At 45.4% G+C, this 11,432-nt stretch overlaps 1 long non-coding RNA gene across 1 annotated transcript in view; it reads left to right on the forward strand.

Annotated features, from left to right (window-relative positions):
• The first annotated feature begins 10,787 nt into the window (after positions 1 to 10,787).
• LOC140917699 (uncharacterized) overlaps positions 10,788 to 11,432 on the forward strand; it is a 32,517-nt gene continuing 31,872 nt past the window's right edge. Inside the window, exon 1 of the long non-coding RNA XR_012160952.2 lies at positions 10,788 to 10,897. This is a non-coding gene — a long non-coding RNA (uncharacterized LOC140917699). The remainder of the gene's footprint in view (positions 10,898 to 11,432) is intronic.

The raw sequence follows: 11,432 nt of genomic DNA on the forward strand, positions 1-11,432 counted from the left end.
TCCACTGAAATCAATGGCAAAACTCTTGGGAGAAAATCAGCAATAAAGTGAGGGGCTCAGTTACCATGGTGATGAGTGAAGGATAAAAAGAACCTACGTAGAATGAAATAGCCTTAACTGACTCCTATTATCTGTATTGTAGTAGTGCAGAACTCACAGGCTGGTTGTGTAGCTCTTACATCTTTATGACGTTTGGCTGTTATGTCTCTAACATGGCTCCTGTACCCGCCCTGTTAAACATTATGGCTCACTTGCTCTTGACAGAGTGTGCCTGTTTTAACACAGCCTCTTGCCCCAGGACTAAGACAATGAAGAACCAGCACAAATCCAGCAGCAACCCAGCAAGCAGAGGCCTCACACTGCTATTTATCTTTGTTGTTATTGGTGTATTGTGATAGCACTCCCACCATGCCAGCACCATTCACACACATAGGGAGATGCAGTCTATTTCCCAAAGAGCTCACACAATCTAAGACGACAAGCACAGATGGAGAGAGGTGGAAATGCTATACAGCAGCCTGGTACTTAATGCGGCAGGCCGAGGCCCTGCTCTGATGTAGTTCAAGCAGCTCAGGAGAGTTTCAGCACTGCAAAGGATGAGCCTTAACAAATCCTCAGATGCACCCTGAGCAAGCCCAGTCTGGAAGTAATTGATATGACCCACCTTAAAAAGTCACCCCTTTGGCAGGCTTGCAAATCATAGACAGATTACAGTTGCCTGGGGCTCGGGGAGTAGGTAGCACAGAGCTGGGAAAGAAGAGACAGATTTTACAATCCTAAAGCCAGGTGAATGGTCCTATCCTGTTAGATTCTTTCTGTGGAGACATTCAGCTGCTGAGAGTCCCTGTAAGTGAAAAGGAGGATAAAGCCAAGAAAGTTGCCTAGGGCTGGTCTCCATCTCCTTAAAGGCCAGTTTTCAGAGTAACAGCCATGTTAGTCTGTATTCGCAGAAAGAAAAAGGAGTACTTGTGGCACCTTAGAGACTAACCAATTTATTTGAGCATAAGCTTTCGTGAGCTACAGCACACTTCATTGGAGGGGATGCTCAAATAAATTGTTTAGTCTCTAAGGTGCCACAAGTACTCCTTTTCCTTTCTCCTTACAATGTGTATGATAATCAAGGTGGGCCATTTCCAGCACAAATCCAGGGTTTAACAAGAACGTCTGAGGGGGGCTGAGGGGGTAGGAAAAAACAAGGGGAAATAGGCTTGAATAGAGACTGGGAGTGGCTAAGACATTATGCAAGGTAACCTAAGTTAATTGTATCCAATTTGCAAATGAATTCCAATTCAACAGTCTCTCACTGGAGTCTGGTTTTGAAGTTTTTCTGTTGTAATATCACAACTTTCATGTCTGTAATCGCGTGACCAGAGAGACTGAAGTGTTCTCCGACTGGTTTATGAATGTTATAATTCTTGACATCTGATTTGTGTCCATTTATTCTTTTATATACAGACTGTCCAGTTTGACCAATGGACATGGCAGAAGGGCATTGCTGGCACATGATGGCATATATCACATTGGTGGATGTGCAGGTGAACGAGCCTCTGATAGTGTGGCTGATGTTATTAGGCCCTGTGATGGTGTCCCCTGAATAGATATGTGGGCACAGTTGGCAACAGGCTTTGTTGCAAGGATAGGTTCCTGGGTTAGTGGTTCTGTTCTGTGGTAGGTGGTTGCTGGTGAGTATTTGATTCAGGTTGGGGGGCTGTCTGTAGGCAAGGATTGGCCTGTCTCCCAAGATTTGAGAGAGTGTTGGGTCATCCTTCAGGATAGGTTGTAGATCCTTAAAAATGCGTTGGAGGGGTTTTAGTTGGGGGCTGAAGGTGACGGCTAGTGGCGTTCTGTTATTTTCTTTGTTAGGCCTGTCCTGTAGTAGGTGACTTCTGGGAACTCTTCTGGCTCTATCAATCTGTTTCTTCACTTCTGCAGGTGGGTATTGTAGTTGTAAGAATGCTTGATAGAGATCTTGTAGGTGTTTGTCTCTGTCTGAGGGGTTGGAGCAAATGTGGTTGTATCGCAGAGCTTGGCTGTAGACAATGGATCGTGTGGTGTGGTCAGGGTGAAAGCTGGAGGCATGTAGGTAGGAATAGCGGTCAGTAGGTTTCTGGTATAGGGTGGTGTTTATGTGACCATCGTTTGTTAGCACTGTAGTGTCCAGGAAGTGGATCTCTTGTGTGGACTGGACCAGGCTGAGGTTGATGGTGGGATGGAAATTGTTGCAATCATGGTGGAATTCCTCAAGGGCTTCTTTTCCATGGGTCCAGATGATGAAGATGTCATCAATATAGCGCAAGTAGAGTAGGGGCGTTAGGGGACGAGAGCTGAGGAAGCGTTGTTCTAAATCAGCCATAAAAATGTTGGCATACTGTGGGGCCATGCGGGTACCCATAGCAGTGCCGCTGATTTGAAGGTATACATTGTCCCCAAATGTAAAATAGTTATGGGTACGGACAAAGTCAAAGTTCAGCCACCAGGTTAGCCGTGACATTATCGGGAATAGTGTTCTTGACGGCTCGTAGTCCATCTTTGTGTGGAATGTTGGTGTAGAGGGCTTCTACATCCATAGTGGCCAGGATGGTGTTATCAGGAAGATCACCGATGGATTGTAGTTTCCTCAGGAAGTCAGTGGTGTCTCAAAGGTAGCTTTCAGAGTAACAGCCGTGTTAGTCTGTATTCGCAAAAAGAAAAGGAGTACTTGTGGCACCTTAGAGACTAACCAATTTATTTGAGCATAAGCTTTCGTGAGCTACAACTCACTTCATCGGATGCATCTGATGAAGTGAGCTGTAGCTCACGAAAGCTTATGCTCAAATAAATTGGTTAGTCTCTAAGGTGCCACAAGTACTCCTTTGCTTTCAAAGGTAGCTGGGAGTGCTGGTAGCGTACGGCTTGAGGAGGGAGTCTACATAGCCAGACAATCCTGCTGTTAGGGTGCCAATGCCTGAGATGATGGGGCGCCCAGGATTTCCAGGTTTATGGATCTTGGGTAGTAGATAGAATACACCAGGTTGGGGTTCCAGCGGTGTGTCTGTGCGGATTTGATCTCTGGCTTTTTCAGGGAGTTTCTTGAGCAAATGCTGTAGTTTCTTTTGGTAACTCTCAGTGGGATCAGAGGGTAATGGCTTGTAGAAAGTGGTGTTGGAGAGCTGCTGAGCAGCCTCTTGTTCATATTCCAACCTATTCATGATGACAACAGCACCTCCTTTGTCAGCCTTTTTGATTTTGATGTTAAAGTTGTTTCTGAGGCTGTGGATGGCATTGTGTTCCGCACGGCTGAGGTTGTGGGGCAAGTGATGCTGCTTTTCCACAATTTCAGCCCGTGCACGTCGGCGGAAGCATTCTATGTAGAAGTCCAGTCTGCTGTCTCGACCTTCAGGAGGAGTCCACCTAGAATCCTTCTTTTTGTAGTGTTGGTAGGGAGGTCTCTGTGGATTAGTACGTTGTTCAGAGGTGTGTTGGAAATATTTCTTGAGTCAGAGACGTCGAAAATAGGATTCTAGGTCACCACAGAACTGTATCATGTTCGTGGGGGTGGAGGAGCAGAAGGAGAGGCCCCGAGATAGCACAGCAGAAGCAGCTGTCCTAAGAGTATAGTTGGATAGGTTAACAATATTGCTGGGTAGGTTGAGGGAACCATTGCTGTGGCCCCTTCTGGCATGTAGTAGTTTAGAAAGTTTAGTGTCCTTTTTCTTTTGTAGAGAAGCAAAGTGTGTTGTAAATGGCTTGTCTAGTTTTAGTAAAGTCCAGCCACGAGGAAGTTTGTGTGGAAGGTTGGTTTTTATGAATGAGAGTATCCATTTTTGAGAGCTCATTCTTTATCTTTCCCTGTTTGCTGTAGAGGATGTTGATCAGGTGGTTCCGCAGTTTCTTTGAGAGTGCGTGGCACAAGCTGTCAGCATAGTCTGTGTGGTATGTAGATTGTAATGGATTTTTTACCTTCAGTCCTTTTGGTACGATGTCCATTGGTCAAACTGGACAGTCTCTACGTAAAAGAATAAATGGACACAAATCAGATGTCAAGAATTATAACATTCATAAACCAGTCGGAGAACACTTCAGTCTCTCTGGTCACGCGATTACAGACATGAAAGTTGTGATATTACAACAGAAAAACTTCAAAACCAGACTCCAGCGAGAGACTGTTGAATAGGAATTCATTTGCAAATTGGATACAATTAACTTAAGCTTGAATAGAGACTGGGAGTGGCTAAGTCATTATGCAAGGTAACCTATTTCCCCTTGTTTTTTCCTACCCCCTCGCCCCCCCTCAGACGTTCTTGTTAGACCCTGGATTTGTGCTGGAAATAGCCCACCTTGATTATCATACACATTGTAAGGAGAGTGATCACTTTAGATGAGCTATTACCAGCAGGAGAGTGGGGTGGGGTGATAGAAAACCTTTTGTAGTGGTAAACACCCATTTTTTCATGGTTTGTGTGTATAAAAAGATCTTCTGTACTTTCCACAGTATGCATCCGATGAAGTGAGCTGTAGCTCACGAAAGCTTATGCTCAAATAAATTGGTTAGTCTCTAAGGTGCCACAAGTACTCCTTTTCTTTTAAAGGCCAGTGACCATACAGTTTTCAGCTTCAGCTCAGTGGGAGGCTAAGCTGAGGGAGGTATGAGGAGAAAAAGTGAGTTGTCTGCAGCTGTACCAAATCAGGCTCTGATTTCCTTCTGTCTTCGAAGAGACACTGAGTCAGTGCTTGCATGGAAAGATTCCAAGGCTGCAAGAACTGGCAACAGTACAAACTGCTTGAACTAACTGTTCTCTCTGATGCCACATTGTGCCACTACGCAGGTGTGATGCTCTTGGGGACTATGCCACCAGAGGTGCCATCTTTCAGAGGAGATATGAGATGAACAAATCTCCTAACCCCCTGTGGTCATTAAAGATCTTATAGCACTTTATCGCTGTTAGTCCTAGTGTGCTGGCCAAATTCCATTTGGGTAATTTAATTCTGTCTCCTTAAATACCACCCCCCCGTAGTTTCATCTGCATACATGATCCTTCACTTCTCGTTCTAGAAACTATCATGTTGTGTTGTCCCAGCAGAATAGTTATAGAGTTATTCACATTTTGTGGGGGGTGAATAATCCTTACGCATACAGTATATTGAAAGGGTTCAGGATGAGAGGTGCTGTATACAATTTGGATTATTTATTTGCATTTCTATAGTGGTCATTATTGTAGCCTTATAAAAATAGTAACATATCAATATTTGTCCCCATTTGTTATCTCCTAAACCTGAGTAAGTGCTAGGTTGCATAATTATTCATATCACTGGAGTTGTATATTTTGTACATAATCCTGTGCTCTCTCTGAAAGATTGAACTACCATATCCCTGTAGGTATATCCACACTCTGAACTGTGCATTAATTATAATTATTATTTTTATTGCATTAGCACCTAAGAGCCCTAATAATAGACCAGGACCCCATTTTGTTCACTGTTTCTACAGCTTCTAGCACAAAGTTGGTCTCTTCCCCATAGATCTTATCTTGTCAGGCTTGAAACAAAGATAGATCTCTGGGAATCAGTATTAAAGCATTCAGAATTATTACCCATGATGGGCAATCACTCATTACCGAGTATAATCATCTTCCATGGGAGTTATGGGTCCTCAGGTGGCTAATAAGGCCAATCCTTGAACCACAAGTTCTATTACAATGAGGGCAGATGTTTTCAGGCTCAGCAGGAGGCTGTTGACAATGACTGGAAACCAGTCTCTCCTTCCTCCTGCACCTCTTGTCCTCTTTGGCTTGTCAGCGAGCACATTCAAAATGCAGGGGACCATCACGTAGAACTTCATTCCATTTTAAGCGATCCTGGGCAAGTGTCTCCCAAGTGTCAATATTACACTTTTTTAGGTTGTCCTTCAGCAAGTCCTTATAATGCTTCCGTTGTCCACCCACGTTATAGTACCCTTCTTTCAGTTGAGAGAATTGGACCTGTTTTGGGAGGTGATGGTCTGGCATCTGGACAATGTGACCAGTCCAGCAGAATTGATGATGGATTATCTTTGCCTTGATACTGGTGGTTTTGCCTCTTCCAGGACATTAATATTGGTGCACCTGTCTTCCCATTTGATCTTCAGAATCTTACAAAGGCAGCGTTGATGGTGCCTCTCAAGAACTTTCAAGTGGTGTGTATAAGTTGTCCAAGTTTCCGACCCATACAACAGGGTTGGGTGAATAACGGCTGGATAAACAAGAAGCCTGGTGTCTGTTCGAAAGTTGTGATCTTTAAAAACCCTGTGCCGCAATCGAGAAAAAGCTACACTGGCACAGCTCAGGAGATGTTGAATTTCTGCCTTGGATGAAAGATGACTTCCAAGTTAGAGGAAATGATCTACATTCTCCAGTGCCACTCCATTGATTTTGATAGATGGGGCATGCAATACCTCAGCTGGAGAGGGCTGATACAGCATTTAGTCTTCTTGATATTAAGAGTGAAACTAAGACATGCATAAGCATCGGCAAACACATTCAAGATAGTTTGAAGATCTTTCTCAGAGTGGGCAAAGATTGCGTTGTCATCAGCATACTGAAGTTCCACAATAAATGTCGTGGAAATCTCTCTCTTGCTCTCTTGGCTTTCAGCCTGCTAAGCCTAAACAGCTTTCCATTCATTCTGTACATAATTTCAATGCCAGTTGAAAAAATAAAAAATCATTACCCATAACCTGTATATAAATATTGTATATGTAGACAGTCTGCATTGATTCCTGCTGCTCCGCACTGTCTTCAAGGGGATTTGCATCTGACTGTCAGAGTAGAATTAGGTACTACATAGAGATGATATAACAGGGTGGTTGGGCTCTAAAGAGCTGCAAGGATATGATGTCACTGAGGCCTATTCTAATACCATCATAAACCATAATCTCTCCCCCTCACCTCATTTCCCTACATCAGAGGTTTAGAAGCTCAGTATCAAACGTAATGCCTGATACTTGTTCTCAAATAATTAAATAAAAGAGTAGATTCTCCACATCTCACGCACCTTTCCAGCTCCTGCACAGATCAGGAGGATGTCCAGTCAGTGTTTGGATCAGACCCGGATTTAGCCTCATCCCAGGCAGCAATTCAAAGCATGAAGTTTAAAATGGAAATGGCTGCTCTTTAATCCTACTGGTCTGCTGCATGGGACTTTTCTAGTGGAATTGTCTGGGGATATCCAGTGGGCTGGATTCTCTACAACCTGTCATTATACTGTTACAGGAAACAATACATGGTTTGACCAACAAGAGAGAAGATGGGGCTGGGTTGGGCTGGAAAGCCCCCAAGACAAGAGCCTATCACCCAGTCCTGCCTGCTCCCTCTGCCTGCTGCAGGCAGGAGATAAGGTGTTGAAACAGAGCCTTCCACAGAGGATGTCATGAGTTTGCTACAGACGCTTTTCCCATTCCACAGTAGGTGGTGATGCTCCTCTTCTTTTACAGAAAGAACTTACCATTCCTTCCCTGGGGTGTGTGTGGGGGGGTGCACCTGCCCTACAAACAAAGAGATTGTTTTCCATGGTGTAGCACTCAGCCCAATGTGTGCAGACTTCTGTGTGGTGAAACTCCCTTCCCCTTTGACTCCTATCCTGAGGGTTGTGAAAGCCTCGCCTTGCTGCATAGAGGGGGTCGGCACAAGAACTTTCTCACAAGCTGTTCTCTGATCCCAGCACTTCCCCTTTCACCATAAAACATGAGCCTTACTTACTGAGCTCCTCAGCTTTGGTGGGAAGAACTGGTCTGAATTCAAATGTGATCCATCGCTGGATTTCAGAGCTGACCCTTCCTCCTCGAGTTGAACTCAAATCACATATCCAAACACTCCTGAGCATTGTGGTTTGGTCCCACCTCTAGTGCTAGCCGAAAGGAGACAACAGCTGAGATGATAAACAAAGACACCATCATTTTACTAAAAGCCTGCCAGGGAAGCAACTGCTCTTCTTGCATACAGGCAGCATTCTGTGCTCAGCATTCTGTGCTCACTCTGTGACAGTACCCTGGCACAAAGCAGCCATAAACCCATGGGTGGCACGTAATGAAGGCTGGGTAAGGCTAAGCCTCCCCAAACCTCATGCTGCCTGGGGGGAGCAGTGGTGGATTTGGGGCCCATGGAAAAATCTCCCCCCTGTCATGGCCCCAGGGCTGGAAGAGCTCTCACTCCCCACCACAGCAGGGGCACAGAGCTTTTCCAGTCTCAGGGACAGAGCTGGGCCGAGGGGGACGGAAAGGAGTGAGCAGGGGCAGGGCCTCGGGGCAAAGGCAGAGGGGAGGCAGAATGGGGTGGGGTCATGGGTGAGCTGAGGGGGAACTGCAAGCAGTGGTGGGGCCTGAGCCAGAAGAGGTGGGGAAGGGGACTAGCCTCTCCAAGGGGAAACTTCACCCGCCGCCCACGCCCATGCAATACAACTGGAGGTTACAGGGATTTCTCCCTGCACTTGTGAATGAAGATGGTGGTGTAGTGACTGCTATGCCATTTCCTTCCTGCTGCCCAGTGTAGAGGTTATGGCCAGGATGCCACTGAGCCCCAGTTGGCAAAACAGCTTCTTGGGGCTGTGAGCAGTCAAAACAGCTTGATCAGGGACCAGCCTGCCTGGGATAACAGCAGTCTCAGGGTAGGGGCAATCATAGATAGTTTTTTAAAGTCATTTTCCCCCCAAATCTTCCTTTCAGGAGAATGTGTGTCCTATTATTTCAGCAGTTACATTTTTTGCCCATCAGTATCACTACTTGGAGCTTAAAAATAACCCACCTTATTTGTAGCTCCAAGATGTCCCCTCCTCATGTGAGGAAACTTGGGGTGGAGGTAAAGTTTTCCAGAACATATATTATTAATATACAGGAAGGTTTCCCCCCTGATACAATGACTTTTTATAAAAAAACTCCCAGAGCTACTTCTGCATCTCCAATATTTAGCTGAGTTGATTATTTTTGTCTTTAGCACCTTGTAACTTGGCTGGATGATTTTTCTCTGGAGTGGATTATGTCACTGGACTGAAGTTTCTACATTTTTTATATTATTGTTAATGTGATTATTTGGCTTATACTGTGTGGTTGGTATGCATGGCACTTTAGACATCTAAGGAAATGAGGTTCTTTCCCCCAAGGAGTTTGCAATCTACATTACAGAGATAATTAATGAATAATTAAAATAAAGCTTGACAATACTCCATAGGCAGAGAGAGGTAGTTCCCATGTACCACTCTTGTAACTAGACCATCAATATTGATCCGATGCAGCCAGTTTAAAGCCAACCGCATGTGGCGGTTCTGAATGTCTACCTCTTTCAATGCACACAGGGCCTAACTCTCAGCTGCCATAAATTGGTGTAGCACCATTGAGTTCAGTGGAGTTACACTAATTTACACCAGTTCAGAATCTGCACTTCTTCTGTCCTTATGTCTCAATTTGCTGAGGCCAGTTGTGTGACAGATCCCCAAAATGTGGGAGAGTAGCACAGGAAGCTCAACAAAAATGCCGGCTCAATTGCTAATTAACATTTTCTCTAAGCCTCCGTTTTGTGACTATGTTTCTGTTGTAAGTTACTGACACAATGACAAAAGGGAACAAACACCAGATTAACATGGGACTGAGGTAAATTTGGGTCTAAATGGAAGTTTGTGACTGGGAGAGATTTTAGGCCTTGCTCGGATTTCTAAGTCATACTGACTGTGTAGATTGGGATCTGTCATATGCGGTAGGAGAACACCCCCAGCTGGACAAAGACTTAATAGTCAGTAATATTCATTAATCATGGAAACCTTTAGTTCTCTATGCAGCAACTGGGGAAAGAAAAACAAGAAGTTGGGGGAGGATGGAGAGATGAGCATCTTTTCAATCATGAGAGAGGAGTACGGCAACAGCATTCTGGACCATCCCTTATATTTAGAAAGTAGGGGCCAAGTATAGCAGTGGCATACAATAAACGGTGGTGAAAGTTACACCGCAGGTTTAAGTTGGACTCCTAAAATGGGTGTAATGGGGCCAAATGCTGGCCCTATTAAGCTCAGGTGGCACAAAGTGGCCAGATTCCAGCTATAATTAGCCAGCAGGGAAATCCTCTTGTGAAGCCAGGTGCTATGTCTGCTACCCACCACCATTTGTCAGTGCTGGGGAGAGAACATAGCAGAGCTACATTGTGTAAGGCAGTGGCTCTCCTCTGTGCAAGGCAGTAGCTCTCAACCTTTTCAGACTACTGTACCTCTTTGAGGAGTCTGATTTGTCCTGCATACCCCCAAAGTTTCACCTCACTTAAAAACTACTTGCTTACAATATCAGACCTAAAAGTACAAAAGTGTCCCAGCACACTGTTACTGAAAAATTGCTCACTTTCCCACTGTTACCATATAGTTATAAAATAAATCAATTGGAATATAAATATTGTACATTTCAGTGTACCGTATATACAGCAGTTTAAACAAGCCATTTTCTGTATGAAATTTTAGTTTGTACTGACTTCACTAGTGCTTTTTATGTAGCCTGTTTTTAAACTAGGCAAATATCTAGATGAGTTGATGTGCCCTGTGGAAGACCTCTGCGTACCCCCAGTGGTATGCGGATCCCTGCTTGAGAACACTGGTGTAAGGGGATTGTTGCCCCCTTACTGAAACTTAGTTAGTGGGGCTTTTTGGTTGGCCTCTCCCACTATCAAAAGAAAGGGGAAGGGTTAATGAGAAATCAGGATCCTGAGACTGACAGTCCCCAGGGCCAATGGGGAGAGGCCAATGCTCCAGGTCAGCCTAATTGACAGGCAGGCAGGCAGACCAATGAGGGAGTCAGGAGCCCTGACCAGCTGTGCTGATGGAGAGCTGGGGTTGAGCGACAGCGGGGAGATGTGGGCCCAGAGCTGGGGCGTGGATGTCCACTGTGCCACAAGTAACACAGGAGCCGAGCGTGGTGAGCAGCTGGGGAGAGCGAGGGGGGACCCTGGGCAGTGAGGGCCCAGAGGAGGGAGATGTCACTAGACAAGAAATCTTGTAGGCCGGACTTGGAGGAGGGGGGTTGTGACCCCGATGGGAGGGCCGATGCTGGGAATAAAGGGTCCTACCACCTAGAGCCTGAGGGTGCGTGACCGCTGCCAGAGCGGGTGTCTGACCTCTGCTATCACTGCAGCACAGCCAGGACCTGGGACGTGTGAGGAACAGACTGAACTTTCCTTATGTCCCAAAGACTGCTGTTTGTGGATTCCCTGTGCTCACATGGCAGGGTTACTTGTTTCCTTTAACCTTTTCCATTTCCCCCCCCCTTACAGTTGTTTAATAAATTGTATTTGCTTTGAACTGTATGTAATGGACAGTGGTTCAGGGAAGCATCCAGTGAGAAGAGAATACCCCAGAGTGGGGATACCCTAGCCCCTGCTGTAAGTGACCACAACAAGACTGGGGGTTCAGCCTCCCAGGAATCCTGGGCCCAGCCTGGTTGAGGTTACAAG

The sequence above is a fragment of the Lepidochelys kempii genome, chromosome 9, assembly GCF_965140285.1.
Source record: "Lepidochelys kempii isolate rLepKem1 chromosome 9, rLepKem1.hap1, whole genome shotgun sequence".
In the NCBI taxonomy this organism is placed as follows: Eukaryota; Metazoa; Chordata; order Testudines; family Cheloniidae; genus Lepidochelys; species Lepidochelys kempii.